We start from the raw sequence: 12707 nt of genomic DNA on the forward strand, positions 1-12707 counted from the left end.
TGCTTGGAGCATTAATAATAAAGTATTTTTTATTGCAAACTTTGTTGCATTCCCACAAGACTGATATTATTGTTTGTGAAACTTGGTTAAAGAACAATGACTGCAAACCAGTTCTGTCAGGGTCTAAATGCTTTTATTGTAACAGATATTCTATCAAAAGTCAGGTGGAAGTATTATGATAGGGATTAAAGACAGCTATGAGACCTGCGATTATTACTTGTTCAGTGATATAACACCAGTACTATAGATCTTGTAACTGTGACAGTAAAGGCAACCCTGGAACATATAATTTGTTGAAGTGTATAGATCACCAAAGTCAAGTGCTGATGACCCAGAGGAATTCATACATTTCTTGCATGAAACACAGGAGGGGAAAAATAATAATGGCTGGGAACTTAAACTTACCAGAAACAGACTGGAATAATATTGATTCAACAACATTAGTAAAGGAATAATTCACAGCATATGTTCATGAATAGCAATTGCTTCAGATTGTAAAAAAAACTACCAGAGAACGGAACATATTAGACATTGTTTGTGTTCCTAAAGAAATTACTGTTACTTCATGGCAGCGTTGATGTGCAGTGATCATGGGGTTATAAAGGTTAATTTGTTGCTGGATAATTCTGCCAAACTGAAATCTAAACCAATGCACAGAAAATGATTTACAGATATATGGAGGCAAAACAGTCATTACATAAAACTAAATGGAGTGATGCTTTGAGTGGAAAAACTGCAGAAGGAATGTAGAAAGTTTTGAAAGAGAAATAGTTTGAGTGGAAAAAAATAAAAAAAAATGTTTAACATCAGGATCTAGGGTATACTGTCAGGGGAATATATTTCTATAAGAACAAGATACCTGATTAAGGTGACAGACAAAATATATAAGAATGGAAAAGAGGTTGAATTATGATTTTGAAAACTGAAATAAACAAGCTGTAAATACAAATTAAGCATAGTATGAGACAAGCTCAAGCAAAATTTGAACAGATTTTATATAAAGAAATTGAGTGTAATAGGAAACCATTACCCAGATACATAATATATGGAAGGAGTAAAAACATACAAACTGATAAACTGTGTAAAGATGCTAAAATTTATTCTCAGACACAACAGATTATAAATATATTTACAAAATCTTATGCAAAACAGTTTGGCTCCACAAAGAGAGTGATAAGTTGTCTTGTAACATCCAGGTAACCACAGATACTGAAATCAAATTAGATTATATTGAATAAGAACTATATAAACTGGATCCAAACAAAGCAAGGGGATGAGATAGACTTAGTAATAATGACCCAAGAACACTTCAGAAATAACTTACAGTACTATTATATCTATTATTTACTTGGTCATATAAATATGGGGAGATTCCTCAAGACTGGAGACATGCACTTATTAAACCTGTCTTTAAGGTAAAGGGGAGTAGGACAAATCCAGTCATATAGACCATTAAGTCTACTTTCATGTTGTGGAAAAATAATGGAGAAGGTAATACTGAGCAACTTATTGTCAGAATTGGAAGGATTGGAACTTGAAACAATACATCAGCATTCATATGTTGAAAATAGATCTATTACCACTTGTAACATGATATTCTATCACAATATTCCGTTTTCCAGCATTTGAAAATAAATGAGTCCCCAGCTTTATATAATAACAGCTGTGAATGAAAAATTGTGCTGTGATGTAATTTATATCAATTTAACTTCAGCATTTGACATGGTCATACATAATATACTGACCAATAATTTAGAACAACTAGGTATTGATGTACTCTTGATAAGATGGATAGTTGCATGGCTTACAAATAGGACATGGCAAGTGTCATACAGCAATTGGACAGGTGAAATTCTTGGTTCTCAGAAAGAACTATGTCACTTTTTGCTGCTGTTCCTTAGACAACATTTTCTGAGAATTACAGAGTGTTTTTCTGAGCTACTTGGCAGAATGAATTTGATACAGTAACATGTTAACCTTGGACCAGGAAGAGAAGGTAAACCTAACACTCTATAGGATACCAGATTCCCAAAGAAAATCAATAAATGCAGAAGTGAAGAAAACATTTGAATAAGAAGTTAGTAATGAGTGAAAGGAACAGTCCATTTGTGTTGGTCCAAAGCCAGACACCACCTTAAGGCTGCATAATGATTTCCCAAAACTGAATGACATACCCATGACACTTATCCAATGGCTAGAATGGCTGAGCTTGGCAAGGCATGTTTTTTTAACCAGACCATAGGGTACTGGCAGATTACTCTTAAATCTGAAGCCAATGAAAAGACAGCATTTTTCATTCCATAAGGTCTCCTTCATTATACTGTCTTCCCCTCTTGTAGTCACAAGGCTCTTGACACTTTTAGAGGCTCATAGATAAAGTTCAGAAACTTCCCTACAGGTACTCAACAACATATGTTGATGAAATATTAATTCTTTAGATGATTGGAAGTTATGTCTATCCATAGTACAAGCTGTGATGGACTCTTTAAGACAGACAGAACTTAAATGTAATGTTACAAAAATAAGTTTTGTATGACAGAAGCCACATATGTAGGGTATATGATTAGAAGAATGTCAAATAGACACCAAACATATAACAGAGAATTCTCAAAAAGTGGCCTACACACCGGACCAAATGACAACTGAAAGTATTTTTAGGACTAGCAGATTACTACAGAAAGTTTAGTCCAACTTTGCTGCCAAAGCTTCTCTTCTGACAGACCTTAAAAAAATTACAAAAGGTAAGGCACTTATCCAAATAAAGTGGACTGTAGAGTCAGGTTAGACTTTTCACCAACTGAAAACTATCTTACTATATGAACTGGTCAGCTTTGTTGATGATAGACATAGTTGACACGTGATTATATGAAACAAATGGGAGCACTTTACATAATTGAATTACTAAAAGCTCGAATTGCATATGGTCGAGACCATATGCTCGAGCTTTCAGTGAATCGAATGTGTAAAGTGTTAAGAAATAACACTTTACCTACCTTAAAACATTACTAGCACACAGAGCCAAGGATCCTTGTATGCTCTGTGTGTAAGTAATGTTGTCAAATTTTTTGCGATGTTGACAGGAAATGGGAAATCTCCCATTTTGTGCTGTATGTGGAAGCGCAAAATGGGAGATTTCCCTTTTCCCCACTGTAGTGCGATCTCGGATTTAGTATATTTAAGTAGGGGGGTATGGGGGGTGCAGGTGGGCAAAGCCCCCCTGCAAAAGTGATGTACGACTTTTTTTTTTTTTTTTTTATGTTTCACTTTAGGAGTTCCAGTTTCCAAAAATCGATCTTATGGTCTCGATCATATGAAGTTCGGGTTTTTGGGAATTCGAGCTTCTAAAGTGAATCCAAAAAAATACATAGACTACACATGTAGTTGAAAATAATCAAAGAAAGCCACAGAGAGGGCTCCCCTCCTACCCTTACATGCTGGGCTACATCCACCACATCCCTACTAAAAAATGTATATATGATTATAGTTAACTACATCACCACCCCAGTACGTCGGCATTCAAAATAAATTGACCACAAATGGTCAAAAAACATACAACTGGAAAAAAAAGGAAAATGTTGCCTGCAGGGGCAACCCCCCCCCCCCTTTCCCCACATCCCTTGCTATTTGTGTATACCAATTCTGGGATCATACATCAGTGCAGCAAAGACAAAACCCCATTCCCACTGTCAAGGCAAAATGTCAGCTTTTTCAATGAAAGCACATTTCTATGAAAAAAAATGTACTTCACAAAATATTTGAGGTAAAGAACATTACACTAAACCATCCAAACCCATACAAGTAATAAGTATAATATATATATATATATATATATATATATATATATATATATATATATATATATATATATATATATGTGTGTGTGTGTGTGTGTGTGTCTGAATAATTAGTGATCAAATGATCACTGTGCTGACTTCTGATTGAGTGACACCATTTGATGGGCACATACCTCTCAACTGTACAGATTTTCACAGAATGTCCAGATTTTTGCCTCATATTTTTGGTCCATTTATCATAAAATTGTGGTTTTCTGGCAAATTAGTGGCAAATCATTAAAGACTGACGTTAGAAAATAATGACAGACATTTGAGTTTCATACTTCATAGCCTTCAGAAAATTCATGCTAATGCAAATTCTGTTATTCTATTAACTTTCTAAGTTTGTAAGAGCATTATTTAAAAATTGTTCCAATTTTTGGGCCTTTGTCCCACTTTTATTTATGGCTTTGTTCAGATTTCTTGCTCCAAGAGGTTGAGAGGTATGCTCAGGAAATAACTAGACTGGATTTGTGAGTAGCTAATGAGAGAAGAGTCTGGTGGACTTCTAGTAGATCTGAGAATGAAAAAGGAAAGGAAGTAGAGTGGAAAGGATTAGGTAAAGAACAGGCAACAAGATAGTACAGTCAGAGGATGGAAAAAGGAGGAGTGTAATAAAGTAGGTAGGAAGCATTCTGGATGTGGAGTATCAGTAAAAGTTGAAAATCGAGAAAAAGGAGAAACAGAATGGAGGAAGACTTGTCATATGTTAAATATAATAGTTGTATTAATTATCAAGTGACTGAGGAGATAAGAGGGAGAAAAGCTGTGTAGAAAGGTGAAGACAACATAAAGTTAGCCTAATGTGTAACAGGAGTAGAAACATGTATTCAGTAAGTGTTGTTTTGAACTTGCTTGGGACTGCACATGGAGTCAGATGTAATTAGTAAGCTATTAGGGTTAGTTGGCCTCTTTGCTTATTTTTCAGTAGTATTTTTTCTCTCCACATCATACATGGCTATTGTGATCCTCCTTTAGTGATACTTTCACCCTATCAACTGCTTCAGACTCCATCTAAACCCAGGGAATTCGGCTATTTAGATTCCGCTGAAAGACACTATAACGCCTGCATGACAGGGCCTCCTAACAACATGGCAACAAAACCAAAATATAAAACCTCTTCAGGTAGCAAGAAACAAAACCTTGAGTTCACACTGCTCAACAACTCTCTAATCTCAATAATGTCCTTATTAAAAGACTTAGGGCTACCAGTGAGGAAATTAAATCAGAAGTGACAACCATACACCGCAGACTGGAGCAGTAACATCTGAAATTTATGGAGAAGTGGGATTCGCACAATGTACACACATACAAAATAGACAAGCTGATATCTAAACAAATGAGTATGGAACTAAAACTCGATGATATCATTCTAAGGGGGTGCAATATTTGTCAGCATGGAAGGAAATGTTCAACAGATCACACTGCTTTGCCAGGGATGGTCCGCACCTCTCCCCTCTAGGCTTTCAAATATTAGCTAAAACATTGTTTTCCCCATAGTGCTTTTTTAGGCAATGCCATACTGAAAGTATTCTGAGATAGCAAATCAAAACCATGAAAATATAAAGGTATTACTGCTCAATGCTAGGAGTATACACAAAAAACTCCACTCCCTAGAAACTCTCTTTACCCTAGGTAATGCTGATGTCTGCACAGTCACTGAGACATGGTTTAAAGCCACAGAGAGCACACCAACAGTGCATGGGTATAATGCCTTCCACCCATTTAGGCCAGCTACTTCACAGGCAGGGACTAAAGGTGGAGGTGTCTCTATTTACATCAAAAATAAATATACTTTGAGGCTGGTCAAACAGGACCATGCACTTCAGCTGATCCATGTTCAAATCACCATAGGTGAAATCCAATACCACTTCCTTGGAAGTTATAGGTCCCCCTCTATGACCAAGGAAATCCAGTAAACTTATTAGAAACACTAACCATCCAACCCAATATCATATTCATGGGTGATTTTAATTACCTGACTATTAACTGGAAATCCTATGACACCAAACGTACATGCTCAGAGATTCCTGGATTTTGCAAACACAAACTCCCTGGGCCAGATAGTCAATACACCAACCAGGGGTGCAACCATACTGGATCTGGTCCTCACTAATATGGGAGAGTGCTACACACCCCCTACTGTAATGCCTTCCCTGGTAAGATCAGACCACAAAATGGTCTCCTTTGAAGTAAAAATAAAACCTGGACCCCGAGCTAAGCATGGAATATTTAGGAACTATTCTATGGCTAACCTCCTGCTTTTAAGTGAGAACCTGGTAAAATTTCAAACCTCTCTAAACCCTGAGAACACTTCTGCATATGCAGAACTGTTCACATAAACCCTGTACAGGAGTGTTAATAGCTGCATAGATGCAGCTGTACCAACCAGGAAGAAGTACAGAACTAACTCAAAAAACAAGCCACCCTGGTGGAATCACAAAATTAATCATCTGTATAACAGGAGGAAGAAAATGATGGCAAAAATTAGGAGGTACAGCACCCAGCAGGATAAAAGCACTCTCATCAAACTAAACAAACAACTCAGAGGACAAATAATGTCTACCAAAGCCAAATTTGAGGTACGTTTGGCCTCCTAAGCCAAGGACAACCACAACGCATTCTTTAATTATGTCCGCAACCTCAAAGGCAATACACATTGTGTGCAGAGCTCATTGTAAATTGAGCCACCTATACTGAGCCAGAAGATAAAGCAAACCTCCTGGCTGATAAACCCAGCTCCAACTTTACCCTTCTCTCCCCCTCAACCTTCCCTCAGGAAATATCACCAAATATAACTCCCCCTACTATCACTAGGGAACAGGTCCTTAATTCTTTCTCTAAGACCAAGAACCCTGCATCAGCTGGCCCAGACAATATCTCAGGATGCCTTCTAAATAGCATGAAACATGACCTATCAGGGCATCTGGAATTACTATTTAACTGTAGCCTCCAAACAGGCTCCATGCCTCATAAATGGAAAAAGGCAGCAATCTTCTCTCTCCACAAAGGTGGGCCATCTACAGACACTGGAAACTATAGACCCATAAGTCTCACTAGTCTTATATGTAAAACAATGGAAAGAAGTATCATGGAGATGATCATTAGAGATATAGTAAACTTCCACATACTAGACCCAACCCAGTTTGGTTCTGTCAAGGGTAGATCATGCCTAATCAACCTCATAGACTTCTTTGAGAAGATCAACAAAGCAACAGATGAGGGCAAAGTCATTCACACTACCTACCTTGACTTGACCAAGGCATTTGACACAATACTCCACTCAAGTATTGTTGACAAACTCAAGAGGATAGGTACAAACCCATATCTCACCTGGTGGATAGCCAACTCGCTCACAGGCAGAACCCAGGAAGTTAGAATTGGGGAGTCCACCTCTACAAAGAGGCCAGTCACAAGTCAAGTCCCTCAGGGATCAGTCCTTGGACCGCTCCTTTTTGACATTTACTTCTCATAAGTCAAGGCCAATGTCAGTGATCTCTGGCTGACTAAATTTGCAGATGATTGCAAATTAGGATCTGTCATTGAATCTCACACTGACACAAATGTTCTCCAAGAGGGATTGACACAGACAAACAACTGGTGTCAGTGCCATGGACTAAATCCAAATGCCAAGAAATGCATAATAGTATCCTTTGGGAAGTCATCCATCCCTGGTAACTATCATATTGACAACACACCCCTTGGAGTTGACCCAGTACTCAGGGACTTAGGGACACACATAGTAATCTAGCCTGTGATCATCACATGTCTACAGTGGTGAGGAAATAATTCTATGTTGCACAACATATAAACAAAAGTATGGCATCTAATCCAAGGATGTCATTTTTCCACTGTATTTGGCATTCATCATACCTATTATTGAGTACAATGCCCCCTTGGCCACCTTTGTTATGTACCTAACCAGGCATCTCCAACAAGTGGAATATTTACAGAGGTTCCTCACTAAAAAATACAGGGCGTAAGTAATATGTCCTATGCAGACTGCCTCAAGTCCCTATCTCTGTATTCTGTCTTCTACAGGCTTTTGAGGGGAGATCTATGCCTGCAATACAGGGCATTGTCAGACCCCACTCTGATGGACCTCCTGCATATCCATAAAACAAACAGCATCAGAATTACCTGTTCTAAAGACTTAACCCTTGCCTGTGATATAAATAGGACCTGCTGTAGAGATAGATATGTATCCCAGAGACTATCCCTTCTCTGGAACAAGCTCCCCATCCATGTGAAGCAGAGTTCCTCCATAACCCAGTTCAAGTGTAACTTGGACAATTGGATGGGAAACCAGAAATTCATCCCTAGTTTGGCACCTATGTCTCTAATGGACAGATATAACCTGTAAATGGTTAATCTCCCAGGCACATGTTCACTTATCAAGGATATCAGAACTTATCAGAGATTTGGGATGCATGACTAGGCTTAAAAAGCCCCTTGTGGTCTTTAGCCTAGTAAACATCTATGAACCTATATGGAGAATCATGCCAGATGAAACAATCTAAGAGTAATAGGGCTGCCAGAGGGCTTAAAAGGGAATACCCTGGTGGCATACATAAGTAAAGAACTAGACACACTCCTGCAAAACCAACAAGCTTTAGTGATATAGAGGTCTCACTGAATTCCAAATGAAGACTATTTCCATCCTCCCTAGACATTTCATTCTACAGTGGCACTAAATTTTCAGAACAGGGAGTAGATATTAAATAAGGCCACAGAGTTGGGACCTTACTGTTGATTGAGCAGGGCCCCAGTATATATCTCACCGCACTGCTGTACTTCCTTGTTCCAAAAGAGGAAAACACTCATTTCAGCACTACAACTTTACAAGAAAGATGGCTTTACAGTCCAGTTGTGATTCACAGCTATCCTGGCAGTCCAGAAAGGGTCACTGAAAATGTCCTTCATTACACTCAGGGAAGTTGAAACATTCCTGGACAACTAGCATAGTCAAAATTATTCCAAACCTTTTCCCCCTCTACTTCTGCCATGAGAGACAGTAAGAGAAATCTACTCCAGTCACCATTGGCCAGCAATGTATCACCAGCCAAAAAGAAAAAAAAGACTCTAACCCTCTCAGTAACTGCAAAAGGATTGGAGAAGATGAGCAAGTACCTTCCATTGGCCAACTTATTGGATTGGGAAGAGGCTGTGGAAATGGATTTCTTAACCACAGACCCATGACAAAAAGACCTGGACTTAATTCAGCCAGCGCAGGATAGAGGGGCCTTGTTCTATGTGTTTGTTACTACCACTCAAGGAACCCCTGCTACTTGAACTGAATGATGGAGAGGATATCGTGCTCTGACTCTTTGGTATTTACTCACATTAACTCCAATGGCTGGATATTATCATAATTTCTAACATAGTGGTAGGGTAGAATGAATGGATTGAGTAATTGATGGCATGGGGACAATCTGATGTGCTTTATTAGACTTTGGGAGACTAGTAGCTTGCCTTTGTGTCTTCAATTATCCTTAGATTGTCTGCTTGTATTAAGATAAGAGGCTTAGTGGCATATGAATGTATTCTACATGAGGGGCATTGACCACACAAACTTACCATAGACAACCTCTCTCCCTTCTTGATGTGTAACAGTATCAGTAGCTGAGGTATGACTTGACAGGGAGGTATAACTCACTCCCACTATTTCTGTTATATACACAATCAGCCATTGTTAAGTACCAGTGCAATGAATCCTCACACATAAGGAAGAGGTGACTTTAGCTCCTGTTTAATATACTATTACCATGACAGAGTTTAACACAATCTTTGGACATGACAGCATTGTGGTGATGAAATTAAAAGAGAAATAGAGGACGCAGACAGCTTAACAGGTAAGGAGAACTGACATTATTGATAGAGCTAAGCTACCCCATGAATGTTATCATGTCACCCTAATGAATCTGTCTTTAAAGTCCCCGCCCCAATTATGCCACAATGTGCTGCCTGATTCCTGAAGTTGTTGCCTATAAGATGTAGTCCAGAGACCCAGATGATGTAGAAACCCATATTCTTAGGGATCAATGGGTCCATTCAACTTATCAGGGATGGTCATGGCCAAGCATCTGTGTTTCACTCTCATATAACCACATTATGGTCCAACATAGCTTCAAGCTCTAATGTAACAAATTTAACTCATTCTAAGTAGTGATGGCTGACAGTCTACTCACATCGTGGAGAGGTATATGTTAAAGAGGTAAAGTAGCATTTCAGGTTATATTTCCCACTGCCAGTCAGGCAATGCAGTATGTTATATGGGCCTATGGATATGGTGTTCATAGCTTTTGAGAGGACTACCTAGGCTTGTTACATACTGATTATGGGGGGATAACTAGCACTGTGAAATCCATGGAATACAGAATTAACTCAGTTAAATTAACTCAGAATTTGTCCATTAGGATACTACATATTTTTGGGTCAGAGTGAGAAGTATTATTATGGAAAATTCTGAACACTGTTGGTTGTAGCTCTTAATTTCTTGCAAAGACATATCATGGGCAAATGGGGCTCTAGGCAGAGAAATGAACCAGCCCCCCCCCCCTCCCGTGCATTTTTACAATGACTACAAAGATCTGGATATAATTTAAAACTTGTATTTCAGATTTTATGGCACAAACAATTATGTCCATTTGCTAAACAAAACAGTCTCAACAATGAAAACAGACTTAGCATGAACAGCAGTAAGTTTCTCTTCCCTTGAAACTCACATTCGTTGAAAATGCATTCTATCCCAAATTCACTGAAAAATGCATCTGGCCAGTGGTGGATTAAGTGTATCTAGGGACCTGGACTGATTTCAAATCATAGGCCCCTGCACATATTAGGACCATGCATGAATGTATTTGCCCTTTGATTCACCTTCCTGACTGTTTTAAATTATATTTCTTGTTTAATAAAGCAAATTTGTAGTGAAACAAAATGTATTTTATTTATTTATTTATTTAACATTTGTTTACCGGGAAAGAACGACTTGGAACAAAGCCATTTTTCAGTCGTAGCCTGGGGAGAAATGCTCTAGATGTATATCTTTGTAAATATATTGTAAAATATATGAACCAATAATGACAGAAGTACCCATTTCAGAATATTTCAACTATAAAAAGCCACTCAAACTGCTGTCATTATAATCTACCAATATCTATATTCAACAATTATGTCCACTTTATCAACTACCTAAAAGCCCTTCTGACCATCTTTACTTTAAACAACTAAGAAATGCTACAAAAAAGACATCCACCTTGACAAAAGAAACTATTACTTTCACCTCCAACAAACCCACAATCAAAAACCACAAAATTTCTGGTCAGCTATCAACAAACTACTTAATCCAGGCCACACCAAGTCTCCCACACCATCAGGAATTTCCCAAAATAACCCTAAACTAGTAGCTGAATCCTTTAACACCTATTTTATCGAAGCCATACAAACTCTAGCAAACTCTCTATCTCCCACCAGCTCCCTCCCACCTAATGCTACAACAAACTCAACTCCTCCTTTTCACATACAACCTGTTCCTACATCCCTCATTTGTAACCTCCTTTTAAAACTCAAACCATGTACCCCCTCTGCTGACTGTATACCAGCAGAATACCTGCAAATTGCAGCTAAAGTCATTGCCTACCCTATCTCTATCCTTATCACTAGAACCATTTCAGAAAGTAAAATCCCCCTTATATGGAAGGTATCTCACATCATTCCTTTACACAAAGATGGCACATCAACTGACATTTCCAACTTTAGACCAATCGCCTTACTCTCTCCTATAGCAAAAATAATGGAAAAATGTATCCACCTACAACTTCTTGACCATCTTCTCCATTACAATTTACTTGCCAACTGCCAACATGGTTTCAGGCCATTCCACAGTACATCAACTGCCCTGCTATCCTTCTCTGACTCTATAAACAAAAATCAGAACAATTACTCCCTTTCCTCAGCTTTGTTTATTGACCTTTCAAAAGCCTTCAATATGGTCAACCACAATCTGCTTTTAGAAGTACTAAAAGCCCACTCACTAGACACACAGGCACTACTCTGGTTTAAATCCTACCTAGAAAACCATCATCAAGCAGTCCTCTGGGACAATATGCTGTCAACTCCCCTCCCCGTAAACCTAGGAGTACCTCAAGGTTCCATACTAGGCCCTCTTCTCTTCTCAATATTTATCAACGACCTTAACACTACAATTCCTCAAGCCACCTGCATTCAGTATGCTGACGACTCTACTTTAATCTGCTCTGCCAATTCCCCTACCACACTCCACACCCTTACCCAGTCTGTATTTAACACCGTTGAAAATTGGTTCATGCAACACTGCCTTCTCCTAAATGCAAAAAAACCAAAATTATTACTCTTTACTCCCACTCGTAAATCACCGCAATTTCATTTCACTATAACCTCAAACAATGGAACCACCATAAACCCTGATACCACAACCCGTCTCTTGGGCATAACTATTGATAACAACCTTAGTTATAACGACCACATCAACTACACTGTAAAATCTGTTAACAAAAAACTAGGTTCACTGTATAGAATCAAACCCTTCCTTACAACTATAGCCAGAACCACAATAGCCCAAACTCATCTGTATGCTTCTGCTATTTACACTAACCTTTCCAAAAGCAACCTTACCAAACTTGCCAATAGCTACAACAACATAGCCAGATTTGCTACTGGCAACCCTTTTAGAACACACCACTGTATCAACCTCAAACAACTGGGATGGCTAGAACTGCAACACCAACTACTCTATCATCAACTTACTATGACCCAAAGGATACTCTTCCACCTTAATAATATCCCAATCCTCACTAATCTTACTACCCCTTACAAAAATCTTACCACTCTTCGCTC

The sequence above is a fragment of the Protopterus annectens genome, chromosome 9.part0 (genome assembly GCF_019279795.1).
Source record: "Protopterus annectens isolate FY-2018-M chromosome 9.part0, PAN1.0, whole genome shotgun sequence".
NCBI lineage: Eukaryota > Metazoa > Chordata > Ceratodontiformes > Protopteridae > Protopterus > Protopterus annectens.